This window comes from Pinus tabuliformis, chromosome 9 (assembly GCF_031772625.1).
Source record: "Pinus tabuliformis cultivar Carrire ecotype Pingquan chromosome 9, CPIR1, whole genome shotgun sequence".
Classification (NCBI taxonomy): Eukaryota; Viridiplantae; Streptophyta; class Pinopsida; order Pinales; family Pinaceae; genus Pinus; species Pinus tabuliformis.
This window is the reverse complement of record NC_142307.1, coordinates 75,488,761-75,514,891: the sequence shown is the minus strand read 5'-3', so window position 1 is coordinate 75,514,891 and position 26,131 is coordinate 75,488,761. Positions and strand designations below refer to the sequence as shown.

General features: G+C 36.8%; 1 pseudogene; it reads left to right on the top strand.

Annotated features, from left to right (window-relative positions):
- The first annotated feature begins 8,802 nt into the window (after positions 1-8,802).
- The window catches only part of LOC149147181 (metal tolerance protein 5 pseudogene), a 34,984-nt pseudogene continuing 17,655 nt past the window's right edge, over positions 8,803-26,131 (top strand).

The following is a 26,131-nucleotide window of genomic DNA, read 5'->3' as shown; positions in this document are numbered from 1 at the left end:
GATGCCTAGTAACATATAAATTCAACTATTGTCCCAAGGTTTAATGGAAGGAATGATGGTTTGGTTCAAGCCGGATAACCACTTCTACTTTGTTTCACTCCAGACATGCATGAACACCCTCGGACTTCAAGGCTTTAGCCCACCAATGCTCACAGTTTTAGATATTAGGTGAATATGGAGAATACTAACCACACCAGCAGATACACAAGACCATGTGATGGCCAGCTGTAACTAGTACAGAAACCTACAAATCTAATCTATTAATGCAAAGATAGGATGACAGCTCTCCTGCATTAGATAGAAAGAAACCTGAGCAACCTATTCAGTGATGCATTCAAGATTCTAACACAAAGATAAGATGACAGTTATCTAGTGCTAAACATCAAGAGATCAAGAACATAGCATATCAGGTACAAGCTTAGAACAAAGGAAAATGGGCAGTGAGCAGTTAACAGCAAAAGAAGCTTGTATTTGCTGAAAATGAAGATGAGACGCTGCAAGTGACAAACTATCTACAATCTCCAGAAGTTGAACCTTACATCAAAAGCCAACCTTGATTACATCTTGCTCTTGGATATTTATAAGTTTTCGTTACAATGGCACTTGGCCGTTTACGTATGGGGGGGTGTCATAATTGACCACCAACTGCATTTAACTGCCTGATGGAGTCTCTGAACGAGGTTGCTTGTTTCAATGGGTGAATTCGATCTGTTTAGGTGTTGTGCTGTCCTTTAGGCGGTTGGAGTGCTCGTACCAGTGGAGTCCATGACTGATAAATTTGGTTACAGAGTCGTGTTGTGTCATTTTCTCCTTTGGCCATGCTTTATGTTAAATATGGTTGTTGGGGATATTACTATAATTGATGCTGGCAGAGCTGGTCATCTCCTTCTTCGGGCAACAGAATGGTCATAGGACGTGGAATGCATGGGTAGGTGGATGATTTGGGTGAGCGAGAAGAATGACCATCGGATCGGGGAGATGAATGGCGGAGATGGTTCGGTGAAAGCTATAGACCGAGGTGGGGACAGGGTGTGTCAGTGTCATTGGATCTTCAGCGGACAGATCAGACAGTCATCGGGCGACGGAGTTGCATGGGCGATTAATGGGCGAGGGCAGTTTGGTCGGGCAGTAATGGTTTTCATTGCACCGCTTTCGAGTGCTAAGTGGTAAATGCTCGAGGTCGAGAGATTCCACTCAATGATCGACACGTAGCATTTGATGAGAGAGAAAAACCGCTCTCATCATGAGCTATCGCTTGATCAAGTTTCCTGCGTGATGTATGTAAAGATTGTCAGATCTAGCGGAGATGATCTGATAGTGGAAATTGGTCGAGCGGGTCACATTTATCGGGTGTGATGTGGGCCGTTAGATTGTTGGGGAATGATCAACAGCGGGAAAGCAATGAGGGGTTTATGAGCACATGAGGGCGTAGGGATAAGGTTTTATGGTTGGTTTGGCTTTGCGCTTAGATATAGGGCCAAAAGGGACTTTGTCAGATTTTAGAGGGTTTATTTAGGGAATGGGAAAGGTTTAGAGGTGAGCGGGGTGAAGGAAGGAAGGGAAAAGTGACCAATGTGAGCCCCCTTTGGACACAATCAAACAGACCATGCTTCTTTCTGACCATAGAAAGTCAGTGCTACATAGCAGAGCTAACACTGGCTCCTTCTAGGGATGAAAGCCTCCCTGTGAGGTTTCAAGAACCGTAGACCACTGCCTTTCATAAAAAAACAAGATCAACAATATTTCCTAGTGTTCCATTGGGCATGGAGTCTAATTAAGCCTACACTAAAACTTGTAAAAAGAACATATTTACAATGTTGAGGCCTAAAGGCCTTAATTAACATAAACTTTCAAAAACTGCCCATTGACTGGGCCATCAAAAACTGTTTCTCCTTCCATACTTTGCAGCATGAAAGTGTTGTTCCCCTGGACCTGAGTAATGACAAAAGGTCTAGTCCATAGAGCATCGAACTTCCCATGATTGCCTTTCTTTTCCTTCAATGCATCCCATTTAAGAACCAAGTCTCCAATTTGAAAATTGTCCATCTTTGCCTTTCTGTCAAAGGCTTCCTTGATTCTCTTTTGATGTTCTGCAGATTTTCAATCAATTGATCTTTGATTTGATGCACTTTATCCAAGTCACTAATCCTCTTTGCCATGTCATTTTCCTCATTCTGCTCTTCCTGCAAGAACTTGGCCACAGGGAGGGTCAACTGGATTGGGAATACAACCTCAGTGCCATATACCAGCTTGAACGGAGAATTCCCTATGGATTTCTTGGTGGTTACCCTGTCAGCCCACAATGCAAACTTCAGTTTGGAATCCCAGTTCCTTTTGTTGTCTTCCAGCAGCTTTTTGATTATCCTTATCAGGCTCTTATTGGATGATTCTGCTAGACCATTACCTTGAGGGTAATATGAGGTGGAATGCACTAGCTTAATGCCCATTGAGTCACACATGTCCACCAACTCTTTTGCCCTAAAGGCTACTGCATTGTCTGTAACTAATTTGTGTGGACAGCCAAACCTGGTGAAAATGTTTTCTGTCAAGAACTTCATGACAACATGGTGATCAGCTTTCCTAGTAGGGATGGCCTCAATCCATTTAGTGAAGTAGTCAGTGGCTACTAAGATCCATCTATGTTGGCCACTAGAATGTGGATTAATTTCCCCTATGAAATCCAAGCTCCGCTGCTGGAAAGGGCCACTCGCATGTATTGGCTTTAAGGGTAAGGACTTCAACTGCTATTTTCCTTCAAACCTCTGGCATTTTTCACAGGATCTTAAAAATGAAAAAACATCAGGAAACAGAGTGGGCCAATAATACCCAACTCTGAGGATCTTATGGGCTGTGATTTTCCAATAGTGATGTCCTCCACAGGTGCTGGAATGGAACTGATGCATGACCTCCACAGATTGTTCTTTGTCCAGACATTTTAAAAGGATTCCAGATGGATCCCTCCAATAAAGCAAGTTTTCATGAATACATAACCTTGGCGTTCTGAGCTTAATAGTCCTAGCTTGGCTTGAACTAAGGCCTCGAGGAACTTCTAGCTTCAACAAAAATTTATCTATTGTAGAATACCATTCACAAGAAGCTAGATTTTCAGCCAACAACTGGTCATGTCCTTGTCCTCCTGTTGCTTCTTCTGTCTGTCCATCCTCTGAATTTGTACCCATGCAGTTTATGTCAAGCATTTTGCAATTTTCCTCAGCCATCAGCTGAGCAAGGCCCTGGCCCTTGACAAGCTTGGTGGGCTTCACTTCTATGTTGAATTCAATAAACTTTGCAATTCATTTAGCCCTTCTTCCATCAACATCTAGCTACGTTAGGACATCCCTTACTGAAGCAAAGGGCACATATGCTATTACCTTGGAGTGCAGAATGTAGATTCAGAAAGCTTTTAAATATTGGATAAGAGCATAAGCCTGTTTTTTGATAATATCATACCTTAGTTCAACATCCCTTAACGTCCTTAGTTCAACATCCCTTAACGTTTTGCTGAAAAATGCCACTAGATGCTCTAAATCCCCATCATCTTTTTGCAATAAGACTGCTGCAAGGGTGTCACCGGAAGCAAAGGAGAAGATATGGAACTCCTTGCTATAGTCTGGGATGATCAAAGTGGGGGCTTCCATAATAGCTTTTTTGATGGCTTCAAAAGATCTTCTTGCTGTATTAGTCCATTTGATCTATGATCCCCTTTTCAGCATAGAGGTGATGTGTTTTACCAATTCTAAAAAATTAGGAAAAAACCTCCTTACAAAATTTATTTTGCCCAGAAAGGATTGGATGTCCTTTTTTGATCTTGGGATAGACAAGGTCTGTATCACTTTCACTCTCTCTGGGTTAATCTTGACACCTGCAGCAGAAACAATGTGTCCTGGAAGCTTGCCCACTTCTAAAGAAAATTGTGACTTCTTAGGATTCACTGATATCCCAAACCTTCTGCACTTCAGAAACACTTTATTCAAATGCTACAAATGATCTTGATGGCTGCTGGAGTATACTGTTATATCATTCAGGTAGACAAGGACAAATTTATCCTTCTCTCCTATAAACGCTATATCCATGGCTCTTTGAAAGGTAGCCCCAGCATTCATCAGCCCAAAGGGCATCTTAGAGTACATAAAAGTGCCCCAAGGAGTGGTGAAAGCAGTCTTTTCTTGGTCATTTGGATGTACAGCAACTTGGTTATACCCTGAAAATCCATCCAGGAAAGACATAACTTTGGCCCCTGAGACTTTCTGTAGCAAATGTTCCATCTTTGGCAGGGGATAGTTGTCTTTCTTAGAGCATTTGTTCAGGTTCCTAAAATCAACACACAGCCTGATTTCTCCACTTTTCTTCCTCACCACTACCAAGTTGGCTACCCACTTTGAATATCTCAGAGGAACTATGATTTTGGCAGCCAAAAACTTCTTGATTTCTTTTTCAATCAGAGGGAGGAGCAAAGGATTTATGGGTCTCAACTTCTGCTTGAAAGGAATGGTGTCTTTCTCCAATGGGATCTTATGCTGGATGATATTTTTGTCATAAGTTTTAAGGTCACTGTATTCCCAGGAAAAGACATCAGCAAATTTCTTCATTAAGGTGCAATAATCAGAAATTTTGGCAGCAGATAAATGGGTGGACAAATTTATATACTTTGGATGATCTGGACTCCTTATGTTATGCCTATGGATAGCAATCTGGTTTTCTTTTGGGCAGCCTTATGAGGCACATCGTTATGGTCAAACAGATTCTCTAGAGGCACTAGCCCTTTAGGTATATGATTGCTAGGCAACTGTATAATACTGTCTTGGCCAATTTTGTTCCTTAGCTGGGGCTGGGGACATTCCTCCAAGGTTTCATTCTCTTAATCAATTTTCATTTCAGAGAATTCATCAATGACTTGCAGAAAACTCTTTACTTCATCATCGTCCTCAAAAACTTTCCAGTGCTAAACGTTATCAGGCAAGGATGGTCTATATTTTACCTGGACTTGAGAAGACAATCTAGGGGGCATGGGAGGGATGAACATGCTAGCAGATACAGTAAGGGAATCCGCAAGATGGTTTTTAACTCTAGGAATATATGAGATACAAAAGCTATCAAAAGATTCTTTGAGTCCCCATACCTCATCTCTGTACGCTTTCAGCCTTGGGTGCCTTTCTTGGAACGTTTTGTTCACTTGTTGAATGATGAGATCAACATCTCCAAATACCTTTATGTCTCTGATTCCTATGTCTTTGGCAATGTTTAAGCCCAATATCAGAGCCTCATACTTTGTTGTATTGTTGGTGACCTGAAAAGTTATTTTAAAAGACAGATGTGTGCTTTCTTGTTTTGGAGACACCAGCATCACTCTTGCTCCTACAGTTTCCTTTGAATAGGCTCCATCAAAGAACATATCCCAAGCCTGTGTCCCTTCTTCTTCCATGGCCTGGCATACTGGTTTCTTGAGCTGCACCGAGGCCCTATGGGATTCTTCAATTTGGAGAATACATGCTCCAAAATCAGTTTCCACAACGTAAATGGGATGATTAGTGGGATTCTTCTCATCACTGATGATATAGGCCAGTTGGGCTTCCCTGTATAGTCTTCTGCTTTCTCCTCCAAAAACTGGGACAGTGGCATAAGACAAGTCATTTTGCAATGTCCCACCCAACCTCTTAATCCACCCTCTGGAAAGTAGCATACCAAACTTAGGGGGGACATCTACTACCACAATATCCATCATCATGCTTTTCATGGGCAGCTGAGTTAGGGTGATAGCTAAGTCTTTGATTAACCCTAGACATTTCACCTTCCTCGAATCAAAGGAGAAAAAGTCATGATAATGTCTGGTAATATCAAGGCCTAACTCTTCCATGACAGCTTTGGGCATCAGATTATGACTGGCACCTGTGTCTTTTGTCATGAATGGTCAAGGAGACATAAAATGATGGGGAATTGTCATTAGCAGGTTCAATCATTGGGCTAAGCGCAACTGCAGGTTTATCATCTTGTAAATTCACATAGTCATTGTATGTTTGTGTGGCTTTCAGCTCAAGGGCATCAAGGATGGGTTTCTTAAAGACCTCACTCTTTACAAGTTCTATCATAGGTACAGATATTTTTAACTTCTGGACTTCTGATTCAAAACTGAAAGGGGAAGGGGACTTGTCAGGGCCTCTTACCTCTTGAGCCAGTGTTTTGAGGATGATGGGATCACTGTCGGTCGCTTCTGCTTGCTGATCTGCTACTCTGTGGGGACAACAACTCTTTGGGCAGGATTCTCTTTGACATTACTCGTTCTTGACCTCAAGTTATATCTTTGCTGGTCTTCAGTCTGTAGAACAGCTTCTCTGTCCCACTCTTGACTGGTCTGGTCCCTAAGTAATGACTCCTCGTAGGTAGCTAATGTCAAAAAGGCAGCATTTCCCTTGTCTTCCATGCAGTGAATCTCATCCTCTTCATCAAACTGCTCCTCCTCCATGACTACGTTCTGGAAAGGAGTCTTAACCCTTTGTTCTTCACTGGCCTCTTTGCCCCTCTAAATGATTTGCAATTGTTCATTTGCTCTTCTGTATGGATTTGGATTTCTAGGAGCAAATGAATAGGAAGCCTTGCTTTCCCAGAATTTTGCTCAACCTTTAGCTTGGAGATTTCAGTAGCCAATGACTCTATCATTTTAGACATTCTGTCCATTTTGGGATCTGAAGATGAGGAGGAAGAGGAAGACTCACATCTCTGCCTCCTTCTATCAGCATGTCCTTTGAGTTTCTCTACAGCCATGATATTGGATTCCACCTCCAAGGCTGCATCTTGCATTTCAGCTAGAGAAGCACATCTTTTCTCTCTTAATAGCAGGCAAAAATCAGAATCAAAGGCATTAGCGTAGGTGAGCTTGGCAGAGGTGGGCGTAGGTTTCACTTCAACTAGTATATTGCTATACATACGATCGAATCTTTTATTAAAATCAGACAATGACTCTACATTTTCCCTTTTTAGGTTGCCAAACTTAGTATGATAATAGAGCAGATCTTTCTTATCCCCCCAATGCTTTAGGAACACATCATCTAAGGCCTCAATGTCTGTTATAGACCTAGGGGTCAGCTCTTTGAACCACTTTCTAGCCTCTCCATCAAGGCTTTGGACAAATACTCTCATCCACACATCATCTTCATTGATATCTAGGTTATCAGCATAGCTATAAAAAGACTCAAGGTGTTCTTCAGCTGTTACTCCCTCTGTCCTAGTGAACTTAGGCATGTATTTCTGATATTCTCCTGCAGGCATGGCATTCAAAGGAATAGGTAGGACCAGGGGTCCATACCTAGTAGCTATGATTCTCTCTATCTTGGTGGGTGCTTGTGGACCTGCCATGACTGGGGTAGATGGAAGGGTACTAGCAATTTGGATGATAGGAAGTTGAGGAATGAATGAAAAGGTTGAAGGAAACGCATGGAATATAGGGGAGCTTTATGAATCTCTGAAAATATTTCTTCACTGCTAGCACTAGAGGCTATATTTTCAATATGTAGATGCTCTATTACAAACCTTTCTTGAACAGATACATAAGATTGTTTATGCTTACCTGATCCTGATGCTCCTTTTTGTGATGTCTTTCTCTGCTTGACAATCTTTTCAAGGTCAGGCACTAGGTCTGCTGTTGATTTCTGAGGATTTCTCTGAGTATGTCTCACAAACTGAGCCAGAACTGTGATGTGGAGTCGCCAAAAGGTGTGTCCTCCAGTAGAGTCGCCAGATAGATGATTACAACCAAAAATGTGTCCAAACTTTGTCTATCATCCAATCTGGATCTGTGTCGTTCTCCTAGGGAAGCTAAGCTTCAATCTCCTCTCCCCGGCAACGACGCCAATTATGTTAGGATTCCAAGAAACTCTCCTAGATTGTAGCTTAGAGATGCCTGGTAACATATAAGTTCAACTATTGTCGCAAGGTTTAATAGAAGGAATGATGGTTTGGTTCAAGCCAAATAACCACTTCTACTTTGTTTCACTCCAGACATGCATGAACACCCTCAGACTACAAGGATTTAGACCACCAATGCTCATAGTTTTAGATATTAGGTGAATATGGAGAATACTAACCACACAAGTAGATACACAAGACCATGTGATGGCTGGCTGCAACTAGTACAGAAACCTGTAAATCTAATCTATTAATGCAAAGACAGGATGACGGCTCTCCTGCATTAAATAGAAAGAAACCTGAGCAACCTATTCAGTGATGCATTCAAGATTCTAACACAGAGATAAGATGACAGTTATCTAGTGCTAAACATCAAGAGATCAAGAACACAACATATCAGGTACAAGCTTAGAAAAGAGGAAAATGGGCAGTGAGCAGTTAACAAAAAAAGAAGCTTGTATTTGCTGAAAATGAAGATGAGACGCTGCAAGTGACAAAATGTCTACAGTCTCCAGAAGTTGAACCTTACATCAAATGCCAACCTTGATTACATCTTGCTCCTGGATATTTATAAGTTTTCGTTACAATGGCACTTGGCCGTTTAGGTATGGGGGGGTCATAATTGACCACCAACTGCATTTAACTACATGATGGAGTCTCTGAACGAGGTTTCTTGTTTCAGTGGGTGAATTCGATTTGTTCAGGTGCTGTGTTGTCCTTTAGGCGGTTGGAGTGCTCGTACCAGTGGAGTCCATGACTGATAAATTCGGTTACAGAGTCATGCTGTGTCCTTTTCTCCTTTGGCCATGCTTTATGTTAAATATGGTTGTTGGGGATATTACTGTAATTGATGCTGGCAGAGCTGGTCATCTCCTTCTTTGGGCAACAAAATGGTCATAGGACATGGAATGCATGGGTAGGTGGACGATTTGGGTGAGCGAGAAGAATGACCGTCGGATCGGGGAGATGAATGGCGGAGATGGTTCGGCGAAAGCTATAGACCGAGGTGGGGATGGGGTGCGTCAGTGTCGTTGGATCTTTGGTGGACAGATTGGACGGTCATCGGGCGACGGAGTTACACGGGCGATTAATGGGCGAGGGCGGTTTGGTCGAGCGGTAACGGTTTTCATCACACCACTTTTGGGCGCTAAGTGGTAAATGCCTGGGGCCGAGCAATTCCACTCAATGATCGACACGTAGCATCAGATGAGAGAGAAAAACCGCTCTCATCACGCGCTATCGCTTGATCAAGTTGCCTGCGCGATGTATGCGAAGATCGTCAGATCTGGCGGAGATGATCTAACAGTGGAAATTGGTCGAGCAGGTCACCTTTATCGGGTGCGATGTGGGCTGTTAGATTGTCGGGGAATGATCAATGGCAGGAAAGCGATGAGGGGTTTATGAGAGCGTGAGGGCATAGGGGTAAGGTTTTATGGTTGGCTTGGCTTTGCACTTAGAGTTGGGGCCAAAAGGAACTTTGTCGGATTTTATAGGGTTTATTTAGGGAATGGGAAAGGTTTAGAGGTGAGCGGGGTGAAGGAAGGAAGGGAAAAGTGACCAATGTGAGCCCCCTTTAGACACAATCGAATAGACCATTCTTCTTTCTGACCATAGAAAGTCAACGCTGCATAGCAGAGCTAACAGGATCTCTTAGGTCCTTAATTACAACATCATAAGGTGAAAATTCAACGATTTTATCTTCACCTGAATGAGTTATTTGATATACAGATGTAAGGTTGCAGGATAAGGTAAGAACACATAATACATCATTAAATTGACCATTGTCTAGATGAATAGTTCCAGTCCCTACAACACTAAGAGATCTATCATCACCAACATATATATTTGGTGTTACAATCATTTAAAGAAGAAAACATGGCTTTGTTTTTGGCCATGTGATAAGAAGCTCTAGAATCAATGAGCCACTCATGAGAATGAGAAGAGGAAGATACATTTAGTGCATAACTAGATCAAGATGCTTGACAACCACATTCAGAAAGTGTTATTCTTGAAAATGAAGTTGAAGTTGAAAAGTGCTCCAAATGGATGTTATGCTTCTTCATTGTTGCTTCCAAGGCTTCCATCTTTTTAAAGCATTTGGATTCTAAGTGGCCATCATGATTCCAAAAGTTGCAATGTATATTAGTCTTCTTCCATTTTTTTTATTTGCCTTATCATTTTGTTGAATTGATTTTTCATTTTGAGACTGAAATTGTTTAGGACCCTTTTTTGGTTTAGGATGATTCTTTTTAGGATGTTTCTTCTTAGGATTCTTTGAATTTGGTTGATGTTGGGCTGCTAAGGCTTTCTTAGAAGAGTTTCCAATATTAAGAAGACCAAGATATAAGAATTTTTCTTGTTCTCTTTTTAAGGAATCACAAAAGGCATCAAAAGAGGGTGACTCGTAGTCTTGTCCTTGAGAAATAAAGGCTTCTCTTGTAGAATGGAATGTGGAAACAAACACAGAGTAGGCTGGTCGGAACTTAGTAAGAATGGAATAGATAAGGCTACCATCTTCTTTCTTAACCTTAACACCTTCCAAGAGAAGTCTAAGGGTCTTAAACTTGGACAAAAAATCTTCAATGGAATAAAAATTATTTAGGTCCAACTTAAGAAACTCATTGTCAAGTTGATGGGCTCTAATTTCATTTTTAATTCCAAAAACTTTATTGGGTTGCTTCATTGCTTCATCAAGGGTATCAAGTTCTCCGATATGGAATCTAAGGTATGGAGAAATAGACATCCCTATCAACCCACGTGCTTAATCTTGCCTATTTTCCCATTTGGCTTGCTTATCCTCATCTTTAGATTTATCCTCTTGGCCCGAGGCTATTCTATAAAGACCTTTACTTCTAAGTAAATCCTCAATGTAGGACACCATTGGGAGTAGTTGGTGCTGTCAAGAATAATTTGGCATGGATTTTCCATTTTAACAGAAACTGAAGTCGTAAATTCTGAAACTAAGTGTTCCAATAGAAAAATCTCGAAAAATTAGGCCGATTAAAAAAAAAGAGGCTTTGAAAATGGCTTGCAGATGAAGAAGTCATGGATTTTTGAAGACAAGTTGTTGAAGATGCCGACGAAGTACGTGAATGTGCAGAGGTGAATGATAATGTTATATTTTAAACCCCCCCCCCCATCCTTTCCAAACTTAATCTAATTAGCTCACTTAAAAAAAAAAATATGTGACCCACTTTTATAAATAAGTGAAAGTCAGTTTTACAATGGTACTTTATGAGCTACCCACTAAATTGTAACTTAAATAAAAGATAAAGAAACTCTAGAATTATAAGTGCCTCACTTTTTATAATGGGTGATAACACTTTTACATAAAGTAACTTTAAAACATAAGTTACATATGCTTTTTGAAAAAGTAACTCAACAAAAAGAAAGACTTGAACCCAAGACCTCTATTCTCATAAAGTAACTTTGGACCAAGTGAGCTAGTTTAAAAGGTTAATAATTTTTGGAAAAGAGGAATATTTTTTTTTTGAGTGACTGAAACTTTGGAGTGTGTACTTACTTGAGAAAGCCCTTTTTGCCTACAAAGAAAAAACCACACAACCCAAAATGGACATGCAAAAAAACCAAACCTTACAACTTGAAGTTAGATTTCACTGGAAACTAAATATTTTCCTCAATGTTTCTAATTTTCTGAGATCACACTAAGGTGTGACGGAAAAGAACATACACATGAGAAAAATCCTTCCTTTTTATTTCTGATTTTCCCAGATCGCACAGAGTCACTGGACAAAGAGCATACGCAGAAATGAAAGGTATGGATCCAATAATAAAAAACAGAAAGATAAATAAACCGAAATAAACAGAGAGATAAAAAACTGTATACCTCTAGATCTTAAAAATAACGTAACTAGGGCTACCAGAAACCTTTTCGCGTGAAACGAAATGGGTTCCTCACTGGAACAAATGCTCCTAACACAATAGAGCAGTCCTCTCAGACCAAAAGCAGTTAGAAATAGTAGATCTAAGAAACGACAGTTGGATGCAGTTGTACCGACTTCGGATTTGGATCACCAACGGATGTGGCCATAAAATAGCTCTGATACCATGTAGGAATTTACAGGGTAAGTTCCTCAGATAGAACACCAAAGGACACCGCTCACAAACAGATCACAGATCAATACACCGGTATTCTTGACGTGGTTAAAACCCTCAAAGAGGGAAACAGTCCACGACATGAGCCAACACGACCACTTTAGGAAACTTATTAACATAAAAGAAAGAAATTTTACATAAGCTTCTCTCATGAATGGTCAACCTACAAATGACCCTCCATGCTCTTTAAATAGAGATCATGGACCAATCGGGTGTTAAGCCACGGATCAAGTGTCAGTAATACCGAGGAGAGAATGAACCGTCAGATCACTTCACGTTGAGAACATATCGTGACCGTCGGATTATAAGTTACAAAAGTACATAGTAAAGAAACACACTTTGCCTAACTCTACTCTAGACCAAGTTATACTTAACTATTTCCTATGTGTCAGAATAACCTATAACATAATTATCAATAATCCTTTGATAATAATGAGTGGAAAATTCATTATTGCATCAAAGGAGGAATATTGCAGGGACTGGTGGGAGTAAAGACATTAACTTCGAAGATTACAACTAAAAGGACGAAGACAACACTAGAAAATAAGATTTCAATAAAATTCAAATAATTCACTTCTAAGATCTCATGCCTTTCCAATTTTTTGTTTCCTATGTTAGCCTAGGTCCATGGGATCCCAATCCCAACTCTTTTGAGAGAAAACCAAATAGTTTTGCTTAAGTATTTTTCACTGAAGTTCTACTTGAGATAGCTTATCCCTCTTGTTTCAAACAATCTTGAACTTAACACATTTCGAACCTTTTGTTGTCCATTTAGATTTTATGAATTCTATGTAGTTTTAAATCAACGACATCTTGACAACATGGCTCTTTTCTAACTTATTTGATTATTAATGTAACAATATTTTAAAGTTGTTTGATTACTTATCCATCATTTTCTACTTCTTTCACCTGATATTTAGCCATGATTGATTATGTGCTTACATTATACAAAGAAAGGCTAAATTTGTATTTTGGGTAGCTCAATTGGTTATAATGTCTTGCAATATTTATTTTATTTTAGTATTTGGGTTTTCCTTGTCCTTATTAGTTGAAATTTTTCTAAAATTAGATATTTGAATGTTGAAGACTATGTTGGTGTTTTTCTTTTAACATTTACCCATATTAATCCAACAAAGAAAATATGATACACGGAAAGAGGAGTTCCACCTCTTAAAATACAAGGGAGGGAATTCTAGGATATTTCCATGGCCCCTCCAATGTTAGTTGTTTTTCCTATAACAAGGAAAATGGATTAAGAACTCTACCCCTATCTTCAACATTGGTAAATATTGTTGTAAAACCCCCTTTATACCATATCAAGACTGTATCTGCCATATTATAGTTTTTTTCAAAAGGCTAGATGCCTATTAATATTCTTGATCTATGGTCTTTCATGTACTATATTTTTACAAATGAATTATTTAGAAGTTACCTCATATCTTGTATCCTTTGGCTAATCTTCGATATGTAATTAACATTAATTTTTATTTCTTCTTTGTTAGTAAGTTTTATGGTATTCCTTATGTCAATTTCCCATTTCCTACAATTCCCCCATTTCCATTTGTTTTTGCACACTATTGTGCTCTACAACCCCCTTCACATCACTATTTTGTGGGTTACCCTTGTATCCCTTTGTGTTGGTCTTGTCTATGTCGACATCCTTGAATAAGGTTGTGAACAATGTTCTTTTTTATTTCTCCATACTTCAACTATGAACCCCTTCTGACTTGGACAAATCTCAAACTTGCAAATTTGACACTATACATCTTCAAATTAGGAATAAAATGACAAAGAAATAAAAATCAAAAGAATGTGGAAATAAAACATATAATGAAATAATACAAATGAGACAACAATATATAAGGTTCACTTGAATTGGGCTACATCCATAGAGAAACAACCAATCCTTTTATTCATTTTTTCCATCAAAATGAATGGATTATAACCTATAGCACATTCACTACAACCACCTCCCCCCCCCCCCCTCTCTCTCTCTCTCTCACACACACACACACACACACAATACCCTCTCCTCAATTACAAAGATTTCTCAATTATACACAACCACAATACAATTCTCTCACAAAAAGAGGGTTTCCTTTTAAGGAGAAAAACCCTAACACAACAACTACTTTTAAATCTATGACATAATGAAAAATGGTCCACATTGACATATTTTGCAAGGTAATTTTTCCAGAAAATTATCTTCATGGGTGCTACCCTAAAATCCTCACTGGGGGGGCTTCAAAGAATTTTCACCAACGCTTTGGACCCCCCGATGAAAATTGTAGGGGGGAAATCCCCCCTATATCCCCCATCAATAATTAGGGTCCAAACACATCTAAAAACAAGACCCCCAAATCACGAAGATAATCAGTCTCCACAACCAACAATCTCCCTCTTAGATACTTTTTGGTGACCCATAGTCACATTGTGTTGTGCTACAATGTAGAGCAAGGGAACATCTAAATATGATTTTTAATTTTATGTTTTAAGTGTTTTGTTTTCTTTTAGGAAATTATGTATGAAAATACCAAGAGTTTAGAAATATATTTATGGGTATGTTTTCCAAGTATTTTTAGGTTTGGACTTCCATACACTTTGGGTTTGACATAAAGGTTATGAGGTTTGATGAGAGAAATTGAAAGCATGGAGAATAAATATCAATAAACTAAGATGATAAATTAGGAATCTATTCCTAGACTACTGACATCAAAGAAACAACTGATAAATTAAGAATCCAACTACATAATAGAACTTGAATTTATTCCTTTTAACTCCAACTCATGTGATAATTTACCAAAATAAACAAGGATACTCCATGTGACCTTGATAAAATTCACATAAATTAAAGGAAACTACTTTACATATTTTGGGTTAACTTTATTTCACACAATTATATTAGATTCCACACAAGCATCAAGTGTACAAACATGATTTTCCATGAAAAACTATGTAATTGTATTAATATCATGCAAAATTAAAATTAGAAGAGGGTTTGTAGGGTTACATGTGAACATACTATCATTGATTGCCCAAAATGTACTTCAAAATTCTTCCCTTACAATATCTTCAACATATCCTAACACTTTTTCCAACAATTTTTTTGGCAGAGTTTCAGTACATAAAAATCCTCCCTCTATTATGTCAAAATGAGGCATATATATAGGCTCTCTAGATCCAACACCTTGACCTAAATCCACTAGTGGTATTTAGTAGCCACTAGGAATATTTACAGAACAACTAGTAGTTTCATAACTAACTTCTTCTAGAAGTTTCCAGCTTTAGGGTGCTATAATTTTCCATATGTAGGGTTAGCCCAAACCTACCTTGGTTATCCAAACTGGATATAGTGGCCTCTTTCTTTCTCGTGTGCAAGTGTGTTGGCTAATAGAAGGGTGAATTACTTTGACTGGAGTGTTGATGGGGGTTGCCTTGGCTGAGATGATGCACGTAGTTTTGGTTGTGCTTGCTGTTGTTGGGGTGGCCTGGAGCTTGAGCTTTCCTTCATTTGAGATAACTGCGGTATTGTTCCTCCAAGGTTGGACTGTGTAGGTGCCATTTTAATGGCTAGCCTATAGAAGTCCATGGGACCTTTCCATTCTTTTTTAAACAGGATGTCACACATTTGTGCATCCAAAATGGCTCCATCTACATTAGTGACTGCTTTGTAATCCACTTGGCCTTGTTCCTTGAAAATTCTCTTTAATATGAACAAAATTTCAAAATAACCTACATAAAGGTTGACAAGGTCTCTTCCCTGTAGAGCGCACTATTCTTCTCTAAAGCCTTTTTTTATCATTTTTTATTTCCAATAAGCTCTTTATGAGAGAATATTTGGGATATAAGTTTCCAATCCAATAAAAAAATGGCGGGAATTTCTTTTTGTATAAGTTCTTGAATCTTTTTGTATCCTTTGTGATTGCTCCCACCTTATTATCTACCACAAGGTTTTGCTTCCTCTTCATATAGTTTTCTCTTTCATTTTCCCTAGATATATCAATATCTAATTTTGTGATATCTTCCTTAGACTGTGATTGAGGATATTTATTATTATTTCAATGTTGGTGGGGAAGCCTCCAATATTGTTATTTATTGTATTCATTTCTTTTCCATTTTGACAGTATCAATATTCTCTTGTAGTAGCTCCATGTGGTCCCAATTCTTGTCCACTATATTTATTATTCTTGTGAGGCCAAGAGTCTAACTCCATGAATCAATTGTGTTTTTGAATTAAGAGAAAACATAGATATACCCAAGGAGAGGGAGATTACTGGTATTGATCTCCCAATGTCTCTTCATCTTCAAACACCCTTTATTTTCTATTTACAATATTACATGATTTTTACTAATCCCAAAGACTAGTTGTCAATATTCCCCCCTTTAATTTGAATGGATGTTGATGAGTCCTAGAATTATTCTATATCTTTCAAACTTTTCTCTTCCAACCGCTTTGGTGAAGATGTCTGCAAGATTCTCATTTGTGGAATAATGTCGTAGGTGGATTGTCTTTGCCTCAACATGATGTTGAATCAGATCATACTTTGTATTAATGTGCTTGGTTTGATCATGGAACTTTGGGTTCTTGGCCAACTTTTTTGCAGAAGTCTTATTAATCAAAAGATGTTAGGCCCCTATACTACTAGCGTAACCCCATATTGTTGTTATTGTACCCCATAGAATCCCACTATCGTTATTATTGTGCCCTTACATTATTATTGTTATGTCGGATCTGATTATATTATGACCCCTTAGACTCCTATATATAGAAAGGACGTCTTGTCATGTATATCATCCAAGAATTGTTCATTTGTGTAATGTAAATGAGGTTGCCCCCTCAAAGGTTGAATTATAAGGTGTTTATCTTTCGTTTCTATCTTTTTGTGAGTTGGTTTCATAACATTTGGTATCAGAGCTTTGGATTCTAGGGTTTATCTGCTCCAAACAGGTCATCGTGGCATGTTCGCTATACCTTTTTGGCTACGAAGTTTTAGAAGCTAAAACAAAAATCCATTTGCAAAGCAATCGTTCTGAACATCGGGTCCAAATTTTAGATCTTGTCTCGCCATATTTTCGGAGATATGATTTGAGGAAGTTAGGGTTTTTGCAAGCTCCAAGATTTCATCGCAAATAGGTCATTGTGGAATTTCCGCTATAACTGTTTTTCTGTGTCGTTTCACAAGAAACAACCCATTTGATGCGAAAACTTGGTGAAGCTTGAGCCCAAATTGCAAATCTTGTTTTGCTATATTTTCGGATATACAGTCCAAGACATCTAGGGTTTCTGCAGGCTCCCAAATCACATCCCAAATAGGCGACCTTGGGAAAATCATGATAACTCTCTCTCGGAGCATATGATTCAAATTTTGTAAGAAGTGACAGAAAAAAGATAGACTGTAGTTTGTTGGGTATCAGTTTCAGAACCTAAGGTTGAAACAGTGACACATGGCGCTTCATACAAGTTCGCTCTACTGAACTAGTCTATAATCAGGTCATCGTGGGAGATTTGACATAACTCTTCTTTGTAAAATCCTATATTGATCATACTTGTGGGGTTAGAAAGAGGACTCAGAGGGCTACTACAGGACATAATTCCAAAACTTGGAGATCTAAAATTACAGAGTTACAACCATTTCAAGATTGAGCTCCTAAAATCAAGAAAAGGCGATATGAGGAAGTTTGATGGCAAGGATCCGGTAAATTGGATACTACATATGGAGCAATATTTTGATCTACATGAGGTGCAACTGTTACAAAAGGTACATATTTCATCTTCATATTTAGAACCAGATCAATGTTTATGGTATAAAGGGCTTTGTTCTCGTAAACCACTTGTTACGTGGTCAATTTTCATGGAGGAAATGATAGCACATTATGAGGATACAAAGAGAAACACCTTCTTTAGCCAATTGATAAATCTCAAACAAAAGTGTTCAATGGCAAAGCACATTGAGGACTTTCAAAAATTGAATATAAGGGAAAATTATATTCTAGAGAAGCAGAGGATTGATGTCTCCATAGGGACTTTAAAGGATAACATTCAACATGAGGTTCGTCTTTGGGAACCTAATTCATTGGAGAAGGAATTCAGGTTGGCAAGAAAAGTGGAAAGCAAAATTATGGCAACAAGGAAGTCTACCCCTCATAACTATAAATATGGAAGTGTTGTTTCTCCTAGCCTTCCACAACCTACAAGGTTGACACCACAACAATTGGAAGAAAAAAGAGCAAAAGGGATTTGTTACAATTGTGATAAAAAATACATTAAAGGTCATAAGTGTGCTGAGAAGAAATTATTTTACATAGATTATGAAGAGGAGGAAGAAAAGGATCAAGAAACATCAAAAGAAGAGGATATACATCAGGAACCAACCCCAGAGAAGGAAGAAATGAATTTGACCATATCTTGTAAAGCATCGGAAAGAATTACCACTCCTCAAACTCTCAATATAGAAGGACATATCAAGAAGAAAATGGTTCAAGAAGTGAAAGATCACATCGAGAAAGAAGAAATGAATCTGACCATATCTTGTAATGCATTGGCTGGAATTACCACTCCTCAAACTATCAAGATAGAAGGACATATCAAGAAGAAAAATGTTCAAGAAGTGAAAGATCACATCGAGCATCAAGAAATGAATCCAACCATATCTTGTAATGCATTAGAAGAAATTACCACTCGTCAAACTCTCAAGATAGAAGGACATATCAAGAAGAAAAATATTCAAGCAGTGAAAGATCACATTGAGAATCAACAACAAGTTCTCCAACTTTTAAAGGATAATGCCACTTTGGTGCAGAATCGAATGAAACAACAAGTAGATCAACATCGCAGTGAAAGAAGTTTTGATGTAGGCGATTGGGTATTTTTACGGCTACATATCAAGCAAGCTATTTATGAGAAGGCAATGTTGGAAATACTACATGCACTTAAGAAATGGTGACCTTACCTAATGGGAAGACATTTCAAGGTAAAAAAGGATCATGATAGTCTTAAATACTTTTTAGAACAAAGATTTTCTTCAAAAGAATAGAAAAAATGGGTCACAAATATGTTGGGTCATGACTTTGAAATCTTCTACAAAAAAGGGAAGCAAAATGTTGTTGCAAATTCACTCTCAAGAAAGGATGAGGATGTGGAAGTACTGTTTTGTGCTATTTCTATTATTCAACCAGATTGGATAAATGAAGAAAGAGATGAATGGAAGAACGCCGAAGAAGTGTGGAAACTCATTCAAAAGTTGTAGAAGCCCAGTTCAAACAATATTGCTAGAACTTGACAAGGAAGGAAAAATCATATTGGAACCTGAAGTAGTTTAAGAACCCAAAAGTCGACAGCTACGAAATCGATCAATTTTGGAGTATCTCATCAAGTGGAAGAACTTACCCGCTGAAGATTCCACATGGAAGGATGATAATTTTATACAGAAGCATCCAAAACTACTCAAGTGTTGAGGACAACACTTTTTGAAGGAGAGGGGCATGTTAGGAGCCTATACTACTAGTGTAACCCCATATTGTTGTTATTATGCCCCATAGAAGCCCACTATTTTTATTATTGTGCTCTTACATTATTATTGTTATGTAAGATCGGATTATATTATGACCCTTAGACTCCTATATATAGAAAGGAGGTCTTGTCATTTATATCATCCAAGAATTGTTCGTTTATGTAATGTAAAAGCGGTTGCCCCCTCGAAGAGGCTGAATTCTAAGGAATTTATCTTTATTTTCTATCTTTTTGTGTGTTGGTTTCATAACAAAAGAGGAGTTGAATGCACTTGTTTCTCCAGCAAATCTTCCAGAATTTTCCCGAGCCACACAATTTCCTTCATTGCTTTAGCTGCTGCCACATATTTTGCCTCAATTGTGGAATCTACAGGAACCGATTGTTTGTGTATTTCTTGTAGTCATTACTATACTCTATGTGTAATCAAATAGTAGTATTGAACCCAAACCATTACATGATTCAAATAGTGAAAAGAGATTTAACCTAGGGATGTTTCCTAATTTTATAGGTATTTTATAATGAGTACTACTATTATGTGTATTAACGGCTTATGACATATGTTTATACGAGTAAGTGATTTCCCTTATTAAGCTTAGATTCCATTGTATAACATACTTATTTGAAGCATGCCAACTCGACAACAAACCCATATGGTGATTACCCATTACCTATAATATTTTTGTGTTGCCCATGCGGAATCTCTTACCTTTTATTGCTTACCCCACTTGACTTGTTATGTTCTTACCTTCTAGTCTCATACCCACAACTTGGATTTCCACAAGATTGATGTAATGACTAATTTTTTACCCCCTCCCCTAGGGTTTTGGAGCAAGGATTTTTTCACCTTATGAAAAGGTTAGTTATTTTTTAGCTCCCACACCTTTTAGGAATGCATAGGCAAGGGGGCCACCATATCCACTATTTATTACCTGCTTAAGCATTTAGTTTTTTTTTATCGAATCAACCATAGATAGCCCCTTGCTTCCCATAAGCGAGTGTTGGATGCCATGGCTAGTCGTCTTACTTCTTTCTTGATCGAAGGAGGGTCAATCGCTTCGAATTAAACATTTTTGAGGGAGTGGGGACCTCTATTTATGTGGGTGGGGAAATGACAAGGAAGTTGTGATTATTGCATGAAGCTGGACGATTAAGGCACTTATTGCTGGATCAGACAAGTCGACGGACAGTCTAGGTTTTCATGCTTTTTACCCAACTCTAATTAGACTCCTCCCTAGAATTCCCTCTAAAACCTCATTATTTTATGGACTTAGACCCTCACCTTTTGTTTCATATGGAGGCAATTTTATAGATGTTCTTTCTTTCAAGTTTTCTCTTTATATATGTTATTTCTTGATAAATGTGATATGGATGGATCAGGATCTTCTTTACGAGCCTTCTTATTGAGCTTCTTTCTAACAATAATTGTTTTCTGAACGTGTTTCCATAGATATGCAAAGATGGAAAAACTAGCAAGTGTGAATCCAAGAAAAGCAGAAGAAGACAGATTGAGATCAATCACATTGTAAACTATTTTCCGATTGACTATATTCTTATTAATTGCATTTTAGATCATTCAACATTATAACTTGGTATTCAACATTTGTATTCACATAATATATAATATTAGATATATTAAATATATTTAAAATGAGCACATTAGTTATATGTTCAACATACTTTTTGTGACAGTGCACAACTGAAACCAACCTAGATCATATTAGCTTTGGATCTATCAAGCGCCAAGAGGGATCAAATCTCTTGAGGTGCAAAGCTTTCCTCAAGTTTTTCACTCAAAAAAGAGGTTTTGAAGTCAAGATATTTGATCCCTCTTGGCACTTGATAGATCCAGAGTTAACATGGATCTAGGCTGGTTAGTTAAATAGTCCAATCACCAACATCGTGTCAAATGTTTCTATATAGTATGCATGGTGATGCTAAAATTATTCATTATAAGAAGTTTTTTAGTCGAATTATTTACCCAAGCTATGGTGTCAAGCTCTTTTGTTTACCATTCTAAATTCCAACCTCCTATTCATATTATATATATTCATCGAGTTGCAACCATGACCTGTGTATCTAATCTTGTTGTTCCTGCAGGTTTGTTAGATTCACACATTGTAAATATGAAGGATATTATTGGAAAGTATGAAAGGACTCTCTAGTTGATAATGATTTGTTCCACTTCTCTACACTAAAGTCCAAGGTATTCATGGAACCTTAAAAAATAAAGGTGGTAATAGCCCTTCCCATCTTAAAGTAGAGTTTCAGGAGTTGCAGAAGTCTACATTGATGAATCTGTGAAACCTGCTTGTTTTAAGAACCATTGGAGCGGCCATGAAGTGTATTGAATTCCTGATAAGTCAGATGAATGGAGTATCATTATGGTTTGATCGAGAATACCTAGTACGTGCCAATGATATCCAGAGGTTAACAGGCCTGTATGATACTATTGCAAATGTTTCATCCGCCTTCCGCAATAACTTGAACTACAAATATCCAAATTGGGAAAACAAGAGTTTGTTAGAAATCTAAGGACATGAAGAATATTATAAGATTGGTTTTCAAAAATAAGATGTCTATATTCATGCCCAAAAAGTTGAATATAGACATTATTATTTTGGGCATATAAATACTTGGGAAAAAGTCATTATATTAAATTTACAAAGATATAAAGTGGGAACCAAGGGCATAAATCTAAATGTGCCCTTTTCCATTAATTCCTTTGATAAATAAATTATTGAGTAGCAAATTTATTTTTACATTAAAGGAATAATATGTGAGGGATTGGAAGGGGAAAATACCTTACAACTACCTAGAGGATGGAGAAAGCATTATTAATTAATATTTCAAGGATATTCAAATGGTGCATTTCCTAGATTTCATGTCTTTCCAAATTTTGTGTTTTCAATATTATTTTAGGTCCATGTGCCCCCATCCTAACTCTTTTAGGTGCAAATGAAATTATTATGTTCAAGTATTTATCTTTTAAATTTTATTGAAGTGGTATCAACTCTCTGGTTTTATATAATCCTGTCACAATTCATTATTTTAATTCAACTCCACAAAGAAATACTTAAATACTTAAGTCACATCATTCAACTTTTATAATTTCTAGTTGATTTCAAATCAACAAAATATTTAGTAGATGGCTCTTTTTCAACATGTTTTCTTATCAATGCAAACAATCCTTTAAAAGTTTTCGATGATTAATCCATCTTTTATACTTTTTATTTTCTTATAAAGCATGGTTGATTATGTGCTTACTTTATAGAAAGGATAAATATATGTTGTGGGTAGATTTGTTGGTTTTCTTATCAATGCAAATAATCCTTTAAAAGTTTTCGATGATTAATCCATCTTTTATACATTTTCTTTTCTTATAAAGCATGGTTGATTATGTGCTTACTTTATAGAAAGGCTAAATATATGTTGTGGGTAGATTTGTTGGTTATAATGTTTGGCAATATTTATTTTCTTTCATTTAATACTTGAGTTTGTTTGGTTCTTTTTAGGTAATGTTGTGTTTAAATGAAAACCTTTCAATGTTGAATATTATATAGGGGTTTGTTATTTGACATTCACTTATTTTGAGAAAAAAAATATATATTTTTTTTAAAGGAGTACCATTTATTAGAAAAATGAGGGAGGAAACTTTAGGATCTTTTCCATGACCCCTTTAATGTTGGTTTTTTTTCTATGACAAGTAAAAGGGATAATAAATTCCCTCCTTATCTTTGGCGCTAGTAAAATAATGTTATAAAAAACCTTTTAAGACCTTGTTTGTAGCTCCACTTGACCTTTGGGCTCTTGTCAAGAGCTTATCAACCACATTTGATATTTTTTCAAGGGTTGGATGCTCATGAGTTTTCTCGTGACAACATGTTCTATCATGCATTCAAAGGTTGCCTCATATCTAAAATTCTCTAGTGTCTTCACTAAGCAACTATGCTTCAATGATGTTTCTTCTTTATGAGGAGGTTTGTTGGGATTCCCTTTTACCAATTTCCCATTTCATATATCCCCCATCATCGTGTTATGTTTCACATCAATGTGCTTTGTAATACCCTTAATCATGTCCCCACCCCCTAAGTTACCCTTGCCTCCCTTTGCATATATTTTTCATATGGCGACATCTTTTCTTGCCTTACTTTGCTTGGGGTTTGCCTATGGCAACATCCTTGGAGGAAGTCATGGTTGATGTTATTGTTTTCTCCATTATTTTGCTATGAGCCCCTTTTAACTTGGATCAATATTAGAAACTACAAATTTGACCCCATCTCTTCAAACCCTAGCCCAAACCTTTTGTCATGCTCCATGTCTTCCAAAAGACATTAAAGATTAATCAATTACAACTCAATGGATATATCAATTTATATATCTATTATTAATTTATATGTAGTTTATCCTAATCAAACACACTTATTAAATAAGAAGAAAAAAATGACTTAGCATTTTGACAAAATAATTAAATCTCACACTGTTCAATTATAATAAATATTACATGATTAAAATAACATATACTTATTAATTAAATAATTTCTGAATAATATAATTTAGAATAGAATAATAAAATGGAAGTGTCTACCGAGACAAAGGAATTGCTCGGATGACCAAAAGCGGCGAGAATCTGGGCAAAACTTTTTCAAAAAATCTAACAACAATAGTGTTTGAATCATATTTTTGATGGTGGAAATGGATTCAACACCATCAAAAACCTCCAAGGCACCCAAAACCACCTTGAAGTTTGATAACTATAACTTGGATTTACAAAAATCCTTGCCAAATTTTATCAAAATATTACCATAATTTCCATAATTTTCAGAAAAAAAACAATTTGATTAAACTACGACTAATAAAATAAGTAATTAATCAATTTATTTTTATTTTATTTTTATTTATAAATTATAATTAATTTATTTTAAAAAAATATTTTAATATTTATTTACATTATATTTAAATATAAAATTAAATTGGTTAAAATTAATGAATTTGATTCTCATATAACTTTCTATATATTTTATTACCATTCAGAAATAAATGTAACGACACACCATCATCAATGAACATAAAACTTTCTGCTTGATTTTCTTAATCCAGATTTAATAAAATTCTAAAAAAATATTAAATATCCATCTCTAATGAATTATATAGTCATCTATCTCCATTAAATTATATGATATACACATAGGCATAAATTTATAAATATAACTTGAATGTGAGTAGGTGAAATGCATAATCTTATGTTATAAGAGTAACGTAAATGTAAGTAGGTTTGGAGGTCCACCAAATAATTTTTGTGCAGTGAGGAAATAAATCGAAAGGTATGGTCACCTTCATTTTATATGTTTTAATTTTAATTATTTTGTTCTTCCAGAATACGGGTTTTTATTTGTAAATTTTCTAAACATTTTTTTTTATATATATTTTTTTATATTTTTCCAAAATTATAACACACTACGCCAAAAGTGTTCTTTTTAAGTCAAATGTCTCATGGTCGTTAATGATTGCACTACATTTGGTCACATGAGCCCAAGAACTATAACATTTAAGGGCACCATTGTTGTTTTAAAGGTTTATTTTAAATGGTCAAAGGAGAAGAGTTTCATACTTTCTCCACAAGGATTACATTATATTCAACCACTAAGGCCATGAACCACAAGGTCTAAAGAATTGAGGGTTTCACTTTTCCTATAAAGATTTTTTAAATAGTTGTAAAGGTAAGAGGTTCATAATTTCATCCCATAATGGTAGTACACAAGAATTATGTTACATTTGGTCAATGAAACCCTGACCTATTACTAATGGTAAATTATATGTTTCATAGTTGTAAAGGAGAGATTTATACCTTCTCTCATAATGTTCACGTGTATAAATTAAATGCTTTCTAAAATATATCGAGTTATTCATTATCTTATTTTCCAGTTTTGAAATTGAAAAAGGAAATATTATTATTTTTAATATGGTACTATAATGAAAACATAGTTATTATTTTAGAATTTTAAGATGGGTTTATCAATTTTGATGTTTGTTAAATCAATTATTTGTCCGTCAAAATCTTAAATAGGTGGACCTTGGTAAAGACTTTTGGTTGTAAATGGAATTTACAAAATGGGTTAAAAAATACAAATTTATGGATAGTTGTAGTAGGGTTGGATGCTCATGAGTTTTCTGGTGACAACATGTTCTATCATGCATTTAAAGGTTGCCTCATATCTAAAATTCTCTAGTGTCTTCACTAAGAAACTATGCTTCAATGATGTTTCTTCTTTATGAGGAGGTTTGTTGGGATTCCCTTTTACCAATTTCCCATTTCATGTATCCCCCATCGTCGTGTTATGTTTCACATCAATGTGCTTTGTAATACCCTTAATCATTTCCCCACCCCCTGAGTTAACCTTGCCTCCCTTTGCATATATTTTTCGTATGGCGACATCTTTTCTTGCCTTACTTTGCATGGGGTTTGCCTATGGCAAGATCCTTGAAGGAAGTCATGATTGATGTTATTGTTTTCTCCATCATTTCGTATGAGCCCCCTTTAACATAGTCTCAAACCCATAACTTGGATTGCCACAAGCCTGATGTAATGACCAATTTTTTACCCCCTCC